The sequence below is a fragment of the Erythrolamprus reginae genome, chromosome Z (assembly GCF_031021105.1).
Source record: "Erythrolamprus reginae isolate rEryReg1 chromosome Z, rEryReg1.hap1, whole genome shotgun sequence".
In the NCBI taxonomy this organism is placed as follows: Eukaryota; Metazoa; Chordata; class Lepidosauria; order Squamata; family Dipsadidae; genus Erythrolamprus; species Erythrolamprus reginae.
In genome coordinates, this window is record NC_091963.1 from 127,443,997 (window position 1) to 127,456,111 (window position 12,115).

At 42.3% G+C, this 12,115-nt stretch overlaps 1 long non-coding RNA gene across 1 annotated transcript; it reads right to left on the reverse strand.

The window, feature by feature from the left end:
* Window positions 1-3,439: 3,439 nt before the first annotated feature.
* LOC139154342 (uncharacterized) lies at window positions 3,440-11,853 on the reverse strand. The gene is made up of 3 exons (XR_011556897.1): window positions 11,763-11,853; window positions 11,006-11,187; window positions 3,440-3,820 (listed from the first exon to the last, which is right to left on the reverse strand). It is a non-coding gene; the product is annotated as an uncharacterized lncRNA (long non-coding RNA).
* Between the last annotated feature and the right edge of the window lie 262 nt (window positions 11,854-12,115).

The window sequence follows — 12,115 nt, forward strand, 5'->3', positions numbered from 1 at the left end:
ACTGTGAAGTTGTCCGCTCTTTTCTGTCCTATCTGCTTTCCTATCCCATTGTTCGTTGCCAGTGTTGAATAGGGTGAATGGAAGAGGCAGGCAAAAGTGGCTTCAATTGCAATAGCATTTAGACTTATATTCTGCTTCATAGTGCTTTTACAGCCTCTCGAAGCAGTTTACAGAATCAGCATATTGCCCCCAACAATCTGGGTCCTCATTTTACCCATCTCAGAAGGATGGATTCAAACGAGGGACAGCTCAGGACCAGACTATCTATGGCACTGCCTTCTGCCGCATACCTCCCAGTAACCGATAAGAGCCCACAGAGTTGACTTTCTCCGGGTCCCGTCAACCAATGTTGGCTGGCGGGCCTGGGGGGGAAAGGCCTTCTCTGTGGCGGCTCCGACTCTATAGCACCAATTGCCTCCAGAGTTTCACATCTTTCCCACCTTACAACCTCCTGTAAAGCCTTGAAGACCAGGCTCTTCCAACAGGCATGGGGCCATTGAGGGAACAACATCTAGATCCAGCCAGGAATGAGAGTTTTGAGAGTACATTTGTTTGAGTAAGTTTTTTTATTAACCTTTTAGTAAAGTTTTACATTTAGGCAAGAAAAACAAAATACAAAGATACAGTATATGTGGTACATTGCTCAACAGTAGTAACTGTGAAAGAGATCTTGTAGTCCTAGTGGACAACCATTTAAATATGGGCCAGCAGTGTGCAGCACCTGCCAAAAAAGCCAACACAATACTAGGCTGTATTAATAGAGGGATAGAATCAAGATAACCTGAAGTGTTAATGCCACTTTATAAAGCCTTGGTAAGGCCACACTTGGAATACTGCATTCAGTTTTGGTTGCCACGATGCGAAAAGGATGTTTAGACTCTAGAAAAAGTGCAGAGAAGAGCAACAAAGATGATTAAGTTACTGGAGACTAAAACATATGAAGAACAGTTGCAAGAACTGGGCATGGCTAGTTTAATGAAAAAAAGGACCAGGGGAGACATGATAGTACAGTAGTGTTCCTGTAATGTCTGTGCACTCGCCTAGGGGGCGCATATTGGCGGGAAAGGTTCTTGCATTTGATTGGTTGTGTGTGTAGTATATAAGACCTGTCAAAGTTAGCCAAGTTGTTGTTGTTTACCGTTCCTCATTAAAGTTGAGTTCCTCGAGTCACCTGTCTCCGTCTCGGTCACTTCACTGGCGACGAGATCTGGAGTCGACGCTCACGCATCGGAACTACCCTGCAAGACATCAATCGGTAATAAAATATGGCTACCCATATCACTTTCTCTCCGTTTGACCCTCATGGAGAATCTTGGGAGGCCTATGTCGCTCGTTTTGAGTGTTTTCTGATCTCTAATGAGTACAAAGAGCTCTCTGGTGACCGTAAATGAGCCTATTTTTCATGTTTCTGTGGCACAGAAATGCTAGAAACGGCAATGTCCCTTTTGCCCTCACTTCAATCTATGATGTTCCATGGGATGAATTCATGACAACTTTGCGAAATCACTACGCCCCGCCACTCTCCCGCTGCGCCCGCAGATATTCCTTTTATCATCGGAATCATCGGAAGGCAAAACCATTAATCAACATATTGCAGCCCTGAGGTGTGCTGCTAAGTCGTGCGAATTCCACAATCTCGACAACTATCTCGATTGACTTGTCTATGGGGTTAGAGATAACCGCCTTCATCGGCAATTTATTGACTATGAAGGATCTCACTTTCACTGGGGCATTAGAGGAAGCTAGAGCTGTTGAGATGTCTGCTCAATCATTAGCCGAGATGGGCATTCTCTTGACTGCTTCCTCCACTAACAACAGAACAGCCATGGCTGTTCTTCCAGTCGACATGGAAAGTAGTCTCAGGCGGGAGGAGGAGGAAATTAATTGCCTGGCTAATGCGCCTCAGCCTAAGCCTCCCATGTTTCAATCTGAACTGCGCCTTTCGTGTGGGGGGTGCGGAGGAGACCATGCCTGCTCTGTTTGTGCCTTTAAAGATGTATTCTGTTGTTGCTGTGGGAAGCAAGGCCATATCGCCTGTGTTTGTCGAGCTCGTAGGAACCCCTGAATTTTCCTCAGCCTTTGTTTCAGGAGCAGTCTGCCCCGCAACAACGAGAATGGCAACGCGAAGGTTATGCCCACAGAGACTCCTGCAACGCAATCTATCAATCCCTGTCAGCTCCGTCCACCATCATCCACCAAACATCACTGCCTCCAGGATCGAAGATTAACATCACTGTTTACCTGGGAACCGCCCTCTGCCCAATGGAGGTTGACACAGGCTCCTCTTTATCCTTGGTCTCATGGAGCACGATTAAGCGCCTGTTTCTTCAAATGTCAAAACGTCATTTGGAGCCCTGCCAGTCGCTCTTGAAAGACTATCAGGGACAGCTGATACCAACTGTGGGGAGAAGGTTGTTCCCGGTTCAATATAAGCAATTTAGGGGTCGGTTTCCACTTGTAATTGTTGAAGGCCCGTTTACCAGTTTGTTGGGCCTCGACTGGTTCTCAGCGTTGGGCTTTTCCATCATCGGTGTAAATGCTGTACAAGATATTGTTATGTCTATCCAGTTAGCTAAAGAATTTCCCTCTGTGTTTGCTTTAGATCCTTCGGTACCGCCAGTCTGCCTTAAGCCTCAACGTATCCCTTTAGCTATAAGGCCAAAGGTGGATGCAGAGCTGGATAGACTGATACAATTGGATATTTTAGAACCTGTCGATCAGACCTGTTGGGAGACACCCCCCCCCAATGACAACTATCAAGCTAGACAGCAGGGTGCGTTTATGCAGAGACTATAAGTGCACGGTCAACTGGGCTCTCACTCATTACTCCTATCCGGTGCCAATGGCGGCACACTTATTGCATTCCTTGGGGGAAACATATTTGCAAAGATTGACCTCTCTCATGCCTATCAACAGTTCCCAGTGGATGCTGAGACGGCGGATGTGCAGACGATCATTATGCATAGGGGAGCGTTTTGTTGCACTTGCCTACAATTTGGAATTAGCTCCACTCCGGGAATTTTCCAAGGGCTGATGGGTTGGAAGTTGTGCATTTCATTAGACAGGCTCCACCCATTTTACACCCTCCCAACTCAATCCATGCCAACCTTAATGTCCGAGAATTCAGTGAAGGGGAACTGGTGTTTGCTAGGAATTTTCTGGGCACCCATAGATGGCTGCAGGGAACCATCACGCGAATTTGCAGTCCCCGTTCGTACTGGGTAAAGCTATCTGACGGTAGGGAGTGGCATTGTCACGTGGACCACCTAAGATCCCGAAGTATTAATCCCAGGGAGGAAATGGAGGGGGACCTTGAGTCACCACCGCCTGGGAACCGAGAGCTGCCACCCCCGGCCACTGTAGGCCCAGAATCCGTTTCACTGGAACCGTGGATCATGCACCTTGTCCTTTGGAGTGCAAACCTACTTAGTGATCCTATAACGGTGCTTTCTGATGAAGCGGCGGCCTCTGTTGGTGAAGATCCCATGCCATCAGAACAGGCGGCCGCTCCTGAAATTTCCGTTCGATGATCTGGGCATGTCCGGCGCACACCGCCATACCTAGCTGAGTACACATGCACCCCGTAAAGGGGCGTAATGTCTGTGCGCTCCCCTAAAGGGCACATATTGGCAGGAAAGGTTCTTACGTTTGATTGGTTGTGTGTGTAGTATATAAGACCTGTCAAATTAGTCAAGTTGTTGTTGGTTACTGCTTCTCATTAAAGTTGAGTTCCTCAAGTCACCTGTCTCCGTCTCAGTCACTTCAGTTCCAATATCTCAGGGGTTGTCACAAAGAAGGAGTAAACTATTCTCCAAAGCACCTGAGGGAAGAACAAGAAGCAATGGGTGGAAGCTGAATAAGGAGAGAAGCAACTTAGAACTAAGGAGAAATTTCCTGACAATTAGAACAATTAATCAGTGGAACACCTTGTCTCCAGAAGTTGTGAATGCTTCAAGACTGGATGATTTTTAAGATGTTGGATAACAATCTGTGGTGTAAGGTTTCCTGCCTAAGCAAGGGGTTGGACTAGAACAGTGATTTTCAACCTTTTTTGAGCCGCGGCACATTTTTTACATTTACAAAATCCTGGGGCATACCACCACCAAAATGACACAAAATGACACTCTAACACAGTACATATTATACATATAGTGTCAGCTGGGTGCAGGGGCCTTGGTTCTGTCTGTTTTGATGGTGTACATAGAGATTTGGGCTCTTTAAGAAGATGACCCTTCAGGAGGCCATATACAATATAGATAACATTGTGATGCATTGTATATCACCCTCTGCGGGGGCTTCTTATAAAAAGAAAAAGGTCAAATATCTATATAAAATTCTATTGTATTGTATTGTATTCTATCCTATTCCATTCCATTCCATTCTATCCAGCCCTCCAATCCATCCTACAAAAGCAGCACAGCCCTCTGCTCCATTCGCCTTTTGCCCAGCGGCCAGCCTGGCGCTCTTCTTTTTCCTCCCCATTGCACCCCAGGCAAACTAGTGCTGGTCTTCCTCCTCTACCTCCGGCACACACTGGGTCTGGCTAAGAGGGCAGCCAGTCTCCAAGGAGGAAGTAGCCACGCCTGAGACTCACACAGAGATGAAAGAATCGCAACTAGGAGCAGCGTGGGGAAGCAGGCTGTGGGCACCACGCCCTGCCACCCGAAGCCACCGGTAAAGCCACCGCTGCTGCCATTTTCCTGCTTCCATCATGGTTGGAGAGGGGTGGGAAAGCTGAGAGGGACTGCCGCATGCCTATTGAGCTGCGCCCCTATCAATCACGTACACCTCCTGAATCCCACGTCCCCCTTTTCCTGAGGCTCGGCCTTTCACTTCCCCTTTCTGAAAAGCAGTTGGACATGCCAGCTGCCACTCCCGCTTGAAGGGAGTTGTTAAGAAAGCACGGCCTTAGGAGGTTCTTGTAGCATTCTCTAATTTCCCCACGGCACAGCGGACCATCTCTCATGGCACACTAGTTGAAAAACACTGGACTAGAAGACCTCCAAGGTCCCTTCCAACTCTGTTATTTATTATACAGTATTAATGTTTTCTACGCTGTTTTTATTATTTGTTCTTATTTGTTGGAAGCCGCCCAGAGTCCTTCATGAGTTGGGCAGCATATAAGTACAACAAATAAATAAGCCTGCTGTGTGAGGGAGCCCTAGGCCTGAGATGAGGCGAAGGATGATTATCAGAACATAGGCCAAAGCTATTTTCTGCAAAATCGGGTCGCCACAGTGAGGTGGAGGCAAATGATCCACTTAGGCCATGTGATGCCACGCTCAAAGGTGTCTGTACTGGCCTAATGAGGCTCCCCTTCATAGGCCTAATGTGTGAGGGAGGCCTAGGCCTCTTCAGAAAAACACTGAGCTAGGCTCAGTGTACAGAACACGACCGTTGTTCCAAAAGGCCACCTAGAGGTACTAAGGGTGTCTTCTTACCCCCATAATATTTTTCGCCAGATAGTAAGTCACATGTGTACCAAGTTTGGTTGAAATTCCAGAATTATACTGAAACATACACATATACATACATCCATTTAGGTAGGTAGGTAGGTAGGTAGGTAGAGGTAGAGGGAGAGGGAGAGGGAGAGAGAGAGAGAGAGAGAGAGAGAAGATAGTAGAAGAAGAAAGATAGAAGATAGAAGAAAGATATGATCTGCAATCAGTTAATGGAATTAACAGAATAATATTTTCTGCAGCTACTTACGCATAAGTCAAATCAATGGAAATTTCTTTGGAAATGTGAGATTTGGTGGGAATCAGAATGCAGGTAGTCCTTATTTAGTGACTACAATGGGACCGGTCACTTGGCCATTAAGCAAAGCAGTCATTAAGTAGAATGGCAGCTGTACCAAGCTTCAGAGCTCATAGAGAACTAGTCACAAAGTTACTTTTTCTGTCCTAACTCTGAAAATTGCTAAACAAGTCAGTTGCTAAACAAGGACTTTACATAAAAATTAGACCAATCTTAATTTTTTTGGAATTTAACATAGGGGGGGCCTTACACGTTAGAAAACCATATGTGACAAAAATGCCTGTTGCAAGATGTAGGCAGCCAATCAGTTTTTTAAAGTATAGTATCTGTACTAAAAATAAAGGTTTATTAATCTAGCTAGCTTTTCATAATTCAACACTGCTTGAAAATAGTGGATTAGGTTAATTTATATAATTGCTTGATTGTTTAAGCTATCAGCCTTAATTAGTATCATAAAACTAGAGTGCAGACAGGTAATAAAGGGACAGTTTACAAAAGGTTTAGCATGAAATGAAGTTTATTTTCCTTATTTGCTGACTCCTGTTCTTTGTATTGTATCCAATGACAGCCTTCTTCAGGCAGGTATCCTCCAAATGTGTTGGAACCATAACACCTAACACATCTGGAAAGCCTCAGGCTGGTGTACTTTGATAAATGATATGCATAGCAAATTACAGTAGCTCAACAAGGAGGGAAAGATGTATTTGCTCAAAACTAATGAAAACGAACATCAAATAGCTTTTTTAAAAAAAACATATAGTTCCCAACTCACAATTGCAATTGGGACCAGAACTTCATTCATAAATTACTTCTGTCATTAAGTCGAGGCATCCCTGGATCAAACCCAATCCCTGGATCAAACAATTTTACAATTGCTTTTTTTGGTGGCCATTAAGGTATCCCATGGCTGTAAGTCCAAATCATATGGTTTTTAAGTTGGTCTGGTCTAGAGGCTCAGGCATTAAGCTAGAAAGCCGGAGACCATAAGTTCTAGTTTCAGCTTAGTCATCAATGTCACATAGGGACTTTGGGCTAGTCACTATTTCTCACCCCAACCCACTTCACAGGGTTGTTGGGAAAAAATAGGAGAAGGGTTTGTTGGATATGTTCATCACCTTGAGTTATTTCTAAAAATAAAAAGGAAGGATACAAACAAATAAAATCACATACTGTAGTTGTAAAAACGAATCCATTCTCCCAAATGGGTGGGGTCTTTTTGCAGGATATTGCAAAACGGGGTCCTGTGGCTATTGTACCCTGCAGTTATAACCTGGTTGCCAAGTGCCCAAAATGTGGTCAGGTGACTATGGCAAGGGAAACACATTCCCCAAGGAGTAAAAGTGTCGGTAAAGCACTCTTTTCAAAGCTGCCATTAAACAAGTTAAAGGTTACCTATTAAGGAAATTCCTGATTTGTTGTCATCAATAATAAGACAACAAATTAACAAATAAATATTGTTAGTAGGACAGCAGAGATCTGAAACTGGGGTAGGGATTGTGGCAATTAGCTTTTAGAAATTAAAGCTCATGTGAGGCAATAATATTTATCAGTAAAAGCACTGATCAACTTTTTATTCAATAGTTAGCTGCCCTGAGTCCCATTGGGATTGGACGACATATAAATCAAATTAATTAAATTAAATTAGTTGCTTTATACAAGAGGTTAATAAACTTGCACCAAGTGCTCACAGTTTCACTTCCGAGGCTAAATTTTACATTCCTAACTGATATTTGTGACATCCACTGGAGCTGAGCAGCCACATCTCAAATGTGTAAAACTCCTAAATGAGCTGTAGTTGTGTGTTAGACCGAGTCAGGAGACTCTGGGTTCTAATCTACCCTGAGCCTTGGAAGCTCCACTGGGTTAGTTATTCTCTCCTAATCCAGTCTACCTATTGTTGTTTTGGGGGAAAATAGATAAGAGAAGGCTGTGTGGGCTGCTGATTGAAAAGGTAGGATATAAATCGAATTAAGTAAATGTTGAAGATATGAAGCTCACTGGTAAATTTTACAATTTTATTTTTTTCCTATCGGCATCCATGTTGCATTTTGGCAGGTTGAAAAGCTACAATTGATATATCTGATCTAAATCAAGATACTAAATACAGTTTGAGTTGTTGGGGTTTTTCCCTAATAAGTTAGCAGTTTCCTCCCAAGGTCACTGTAGAGTTGGTTGCATCTTTAATCATCTCAGATTTTGTCTGCCTTTGCTTGGGTCCAACCTGGAGGGCAGCTAAGCACCAACAGCTTCCTTAATATACTCCTTGTTGCCTCAGCATTTCTTTGCCCCATGTGTTAAGTTTCCCAGAATTTCTGCAGACAGCATTTTTGAGCAAACACCTGGTATGCCAAAAGCAAGGCAGGCCTTTCTTTCACAGGCTCCCTAGCCTTGCAAGGCAAGAACCAGTTTTGAGTGATGAGAAGAAAAACTATTCATTATCTTTGATGGGATAAAAGTCCTTTTCTTGTCTGTGCTTAGTTTGCCATCTAGTGGTTCTTTTCAGGAACTTCACTCACAGGAGTATCCTAAAGCAAATCCAACTCTTGGTTTGCCAGAAATGCAACTTGTTTTGACTAGCTAGACTCCCTTCAGCCTCTAAGGAATTTTGTTAAAAGTGTATGAAAAAGTTAGAGCGCTCTAATAGGAGAGTCATTCATTCCCCATCCTCCAAACCCCAATATTTCTTTTGAGAGACATTTAACAATTAACCCAGTTGAACTTATGGCTCAGCTCCAACTTAGAGAGAGCCGAGCATCAATTTTTATCTGCCATGCCAAAAATAATAAGATTCAGTATGGACACAGAATAGTTACCAGGTTCATTTGAATTCCATATTCCACTTCGGGCATATATCCAAAAAATGTGAGAAAAGAAATATCATAGATGTGATTTCATGTCTGCTATCTTTCACTAACGATGACAGAATAACAGGAATTCCTATTTCATACCACTAGTTGATTTTAGCGTTTTTGTTCTATATGTGATGGAGAATGGAGGAAGAGAGGGAGGGGAAGTCATGGTGGTGGTGGTGGTGATGATAATGATGATAATAGCAATGATAATTCCATGACTTCAAATCACTGAAGTTAAAACCCAATCAAGTACTGTATACTGTAATATTCATTTCAACCAACAAGACTCATAGAGCAAAGGGTTGGAGTAGAAGACCTCCCAGATCTCTTCCAACTCTGTTATTCTGTTATCCTCATCCTGAGTTTCCTACATGTAGTCCTCAACTTAAAACTGCAGTTCGGATTGAAATTTTGGTTGTAAGTTGGAAGATGAGACACCCATGTGACCAGAACTGATTTTAAAACTGGTTTTACAGCAGGCATTAATAGAATCATACCAGCCTAAATGCAAGGTCATTCTGCTAAAAGGGCAGGTTTCCCCCCCCCCCCCCCCCAAAAAATGACAAATGACAGTGATGTAATTATGGTGGTCATAGTTCCCTCTAAGCTGAGCAGTGAGCAATTGCTCACTTAAAAATCATCATCAACTCAGAGTTTTTCAAACCTGCCCAGAAGCCGAGAGAGAAAGAGTGAGAGGGAAGGAGAGCGAGAGGAAGCGAGGAAAAGAGAGAAACAGATAGAAAAAAGAGAGGAAGGAAAAGAGAAAGAAAAAGAATGGGAGTAAGGAAGAGAGAAAGAAAACAAAATCTAGTTTGAAACTAGCTCAACTATTTAAATGGCATTTTGATATTGATAGAATTGCCCTATTATGAGCTCACTGTTATAGACACACAGTACAGTATTTTATTTTGAAATTCTCTGAGGCAAAACAGGGTGGGTTTTTTATTTGTTTGTTTGTTTGTTCATTCATTCATTCATTCATTCATTCATTCATTCATTCATTCATTCATTTATTATTTCTGTGCCGCCCAGTCCCAAAGGGACTGCTGCTCAGACACTATACTTTTCCGCCCACCCCCCCAAAAAATTAGAGGGAACACTGATGGTGGTGCAACCTGTTATAAATATGAGATGGTCAAGTGTCCAAAATGTGGTCATATGTTCCCAGGGTGGATGGGTGTGGCACAACATTTTACAACATCTGGAAAGGCTGTAAAGTACTCTTTCTGAGGCTGTCCATTGTAACGCTGAGTTATAATGGACAGTCTTAATCTTAATCAATTTGGCCGTAAGTCAAGGACTACCTAAATTTTTTATTGCACTGCTGTGTGTTCCATAACTGAAAGGAAAACTAGACATGATCAGGTCATCCTTAATTGTTAAAAAGGTATCCACACCTCCCCCTGCCCTGTAAAGATGAAACTTCTATTTTATCGGGAGGGGGAAAGAGGTGTGTGTAACTAAGTTGGTATGAATTCAGTGGTTTAGGAGCACCGTTTGTTATGAATGGCTTGAAGGCCCAACAAAATATTAAACTGTTGTTGTAAGACCATTTGTAGGGAAATTTTATTTTCCCATCACATAACGAGTGTTGGAATTAAAAGACCTAGATCTCCAGCTCAGATATCACTTTTTGGAAAGTTGCCCTACCCACTACCCCAAGGCTCTTTTTCTAAAGTTTGGTTTAGTGGTTAAGGCACCATGCTAGAAACAGGAAACTGAGAATTACAGTCCTACCTTAGGCACTAAAACTTTATCTCTCAGCCCAACCCACTTCACAGGGTTGTTGTGGAGAAAATAGGAAGAGCAAGGAGTATTAAGTAGGTTTGCCACCTTGAGTTATTTATAAAACAATAAAAGCAGAATTTTTTAAAATCTAAGTAAAAAAAATAAAACATAATGATGGTTCTAACATTTCTGACTCTTCATGCATATCAGAATATTGAGTTTCTAATAAGATTATCAAATGACCATACTTTCTAGACAACCACCAAAGTAAGAACCCAGACCTCAGGGACTTTTATAATTTTTACCAGTAGTGCTATCTATTAATTAATATCCCATTTTCCCTTGAAGAACTTAAATTGGTATCCATAATCCTAAATCTTATTTCTCCTCAATTCTGCGAGACAGAGAGCTAAGGTGAACCTCAAATAATTCAATGAGTTTCTGGGTTCAAGGATGATCCTTAAGCCCAGCTCCTTAACCCACATTAAATCACTGTGCAGAAGATAATGATTGTACTATCACAGCCTATATAAGGCATTAAGAAGGATAGTATCAAGGTCAGTATGCTTCATCATTCAGAGGTTTGGGCAGTCTTCCAGGATTCAGTCTTCCAGAATTAAGGAGAAGCTTCCTAACATTGAGGATAATTAACCAGAGGAACAGCTTGCCTTCAGAAGTTATGGGTGCTTCATCACTGGAGATTTTAAAGAAGAGACTGGACAGCCACTTGTCTGAAGTGGTACAGGATCTCCTTCTTAAGCAGGTAGCTGGACTAGAAGACCTCCAAGGTCCCTTCCACCTCCATTTTGACTGAGGTTCTGACTATCAATTGACTTTTTCTGCAGTGATCCTGTGTATTGAAAACAAAAAAGTTCACGGCAAAATTCTGACAAAAAAGGTACGAGCAAGGATTCCTTAAAATCTTTGGTTAAAAATAATTCAATAGTTCTTGAGTTGGCTATTTGTAAATGCTATTTTTTAAAAATGTTTTTATTTTATTTTTATTTTGGAAGTCTTTGAATTTGGGATAGTCACTATGAATTATATAAATTGGTGGGTAGACAAACTTATCTCATACTCTTTCTTTAGTAAACCCATTCCTGAGTGCGCACCTAGTTTGGTGTTCCCAATTTAACTTCAGCAACATGTGCAGAGGTTCCATGTGCTCCTTTTAAAAGGCATTGTCTCATGCTGTCTTAGATGGCAAGAGTTTAGCGCTAGGGGTTTATTTTATTTTTATTATTTTGACAAAACTTAGTCCATCGCTTCCTCCTCAGTGAGTCTTTTCTATTGAATTATTATTTTTAAATAAAAGTAGTAAATGGAAAATACTGGAGGTTAACTAAGGACCACAGCCTCACTTGGAACCCTAGTAAAAATTAAGTACAGTAATAAGACAAAGTAAGTGCCAGATTAAAATCCCACCTGAAAAGACCCAAGTCTGTAAATAGGCACTGATCCATCTAATCCAGTCCAACAATTCTTGATTTTCAGTGAATCCCTGAAATTTATCCAGGCTGGTGCCAACATTTTTCCAATCTGTGTTCAGCACTGCTTTCTATTGAGCCATAGAAAACCACAAATTCCCCTTTCATCTTTCTACCTCTGTGCCTTCCCTAGAGTATTTGCACTCTGCACATACTCAGAAGCTATGCACCAAACAACAACAACAACCACACACCTCCCCAAGCATGCTGCTAATTCGATACCTTCCAGCCCTTTTACAGATAGAGAAAGGGGACTCGGGAGGGAAAGGAGAAGAAGCAGCGGGCCCATAT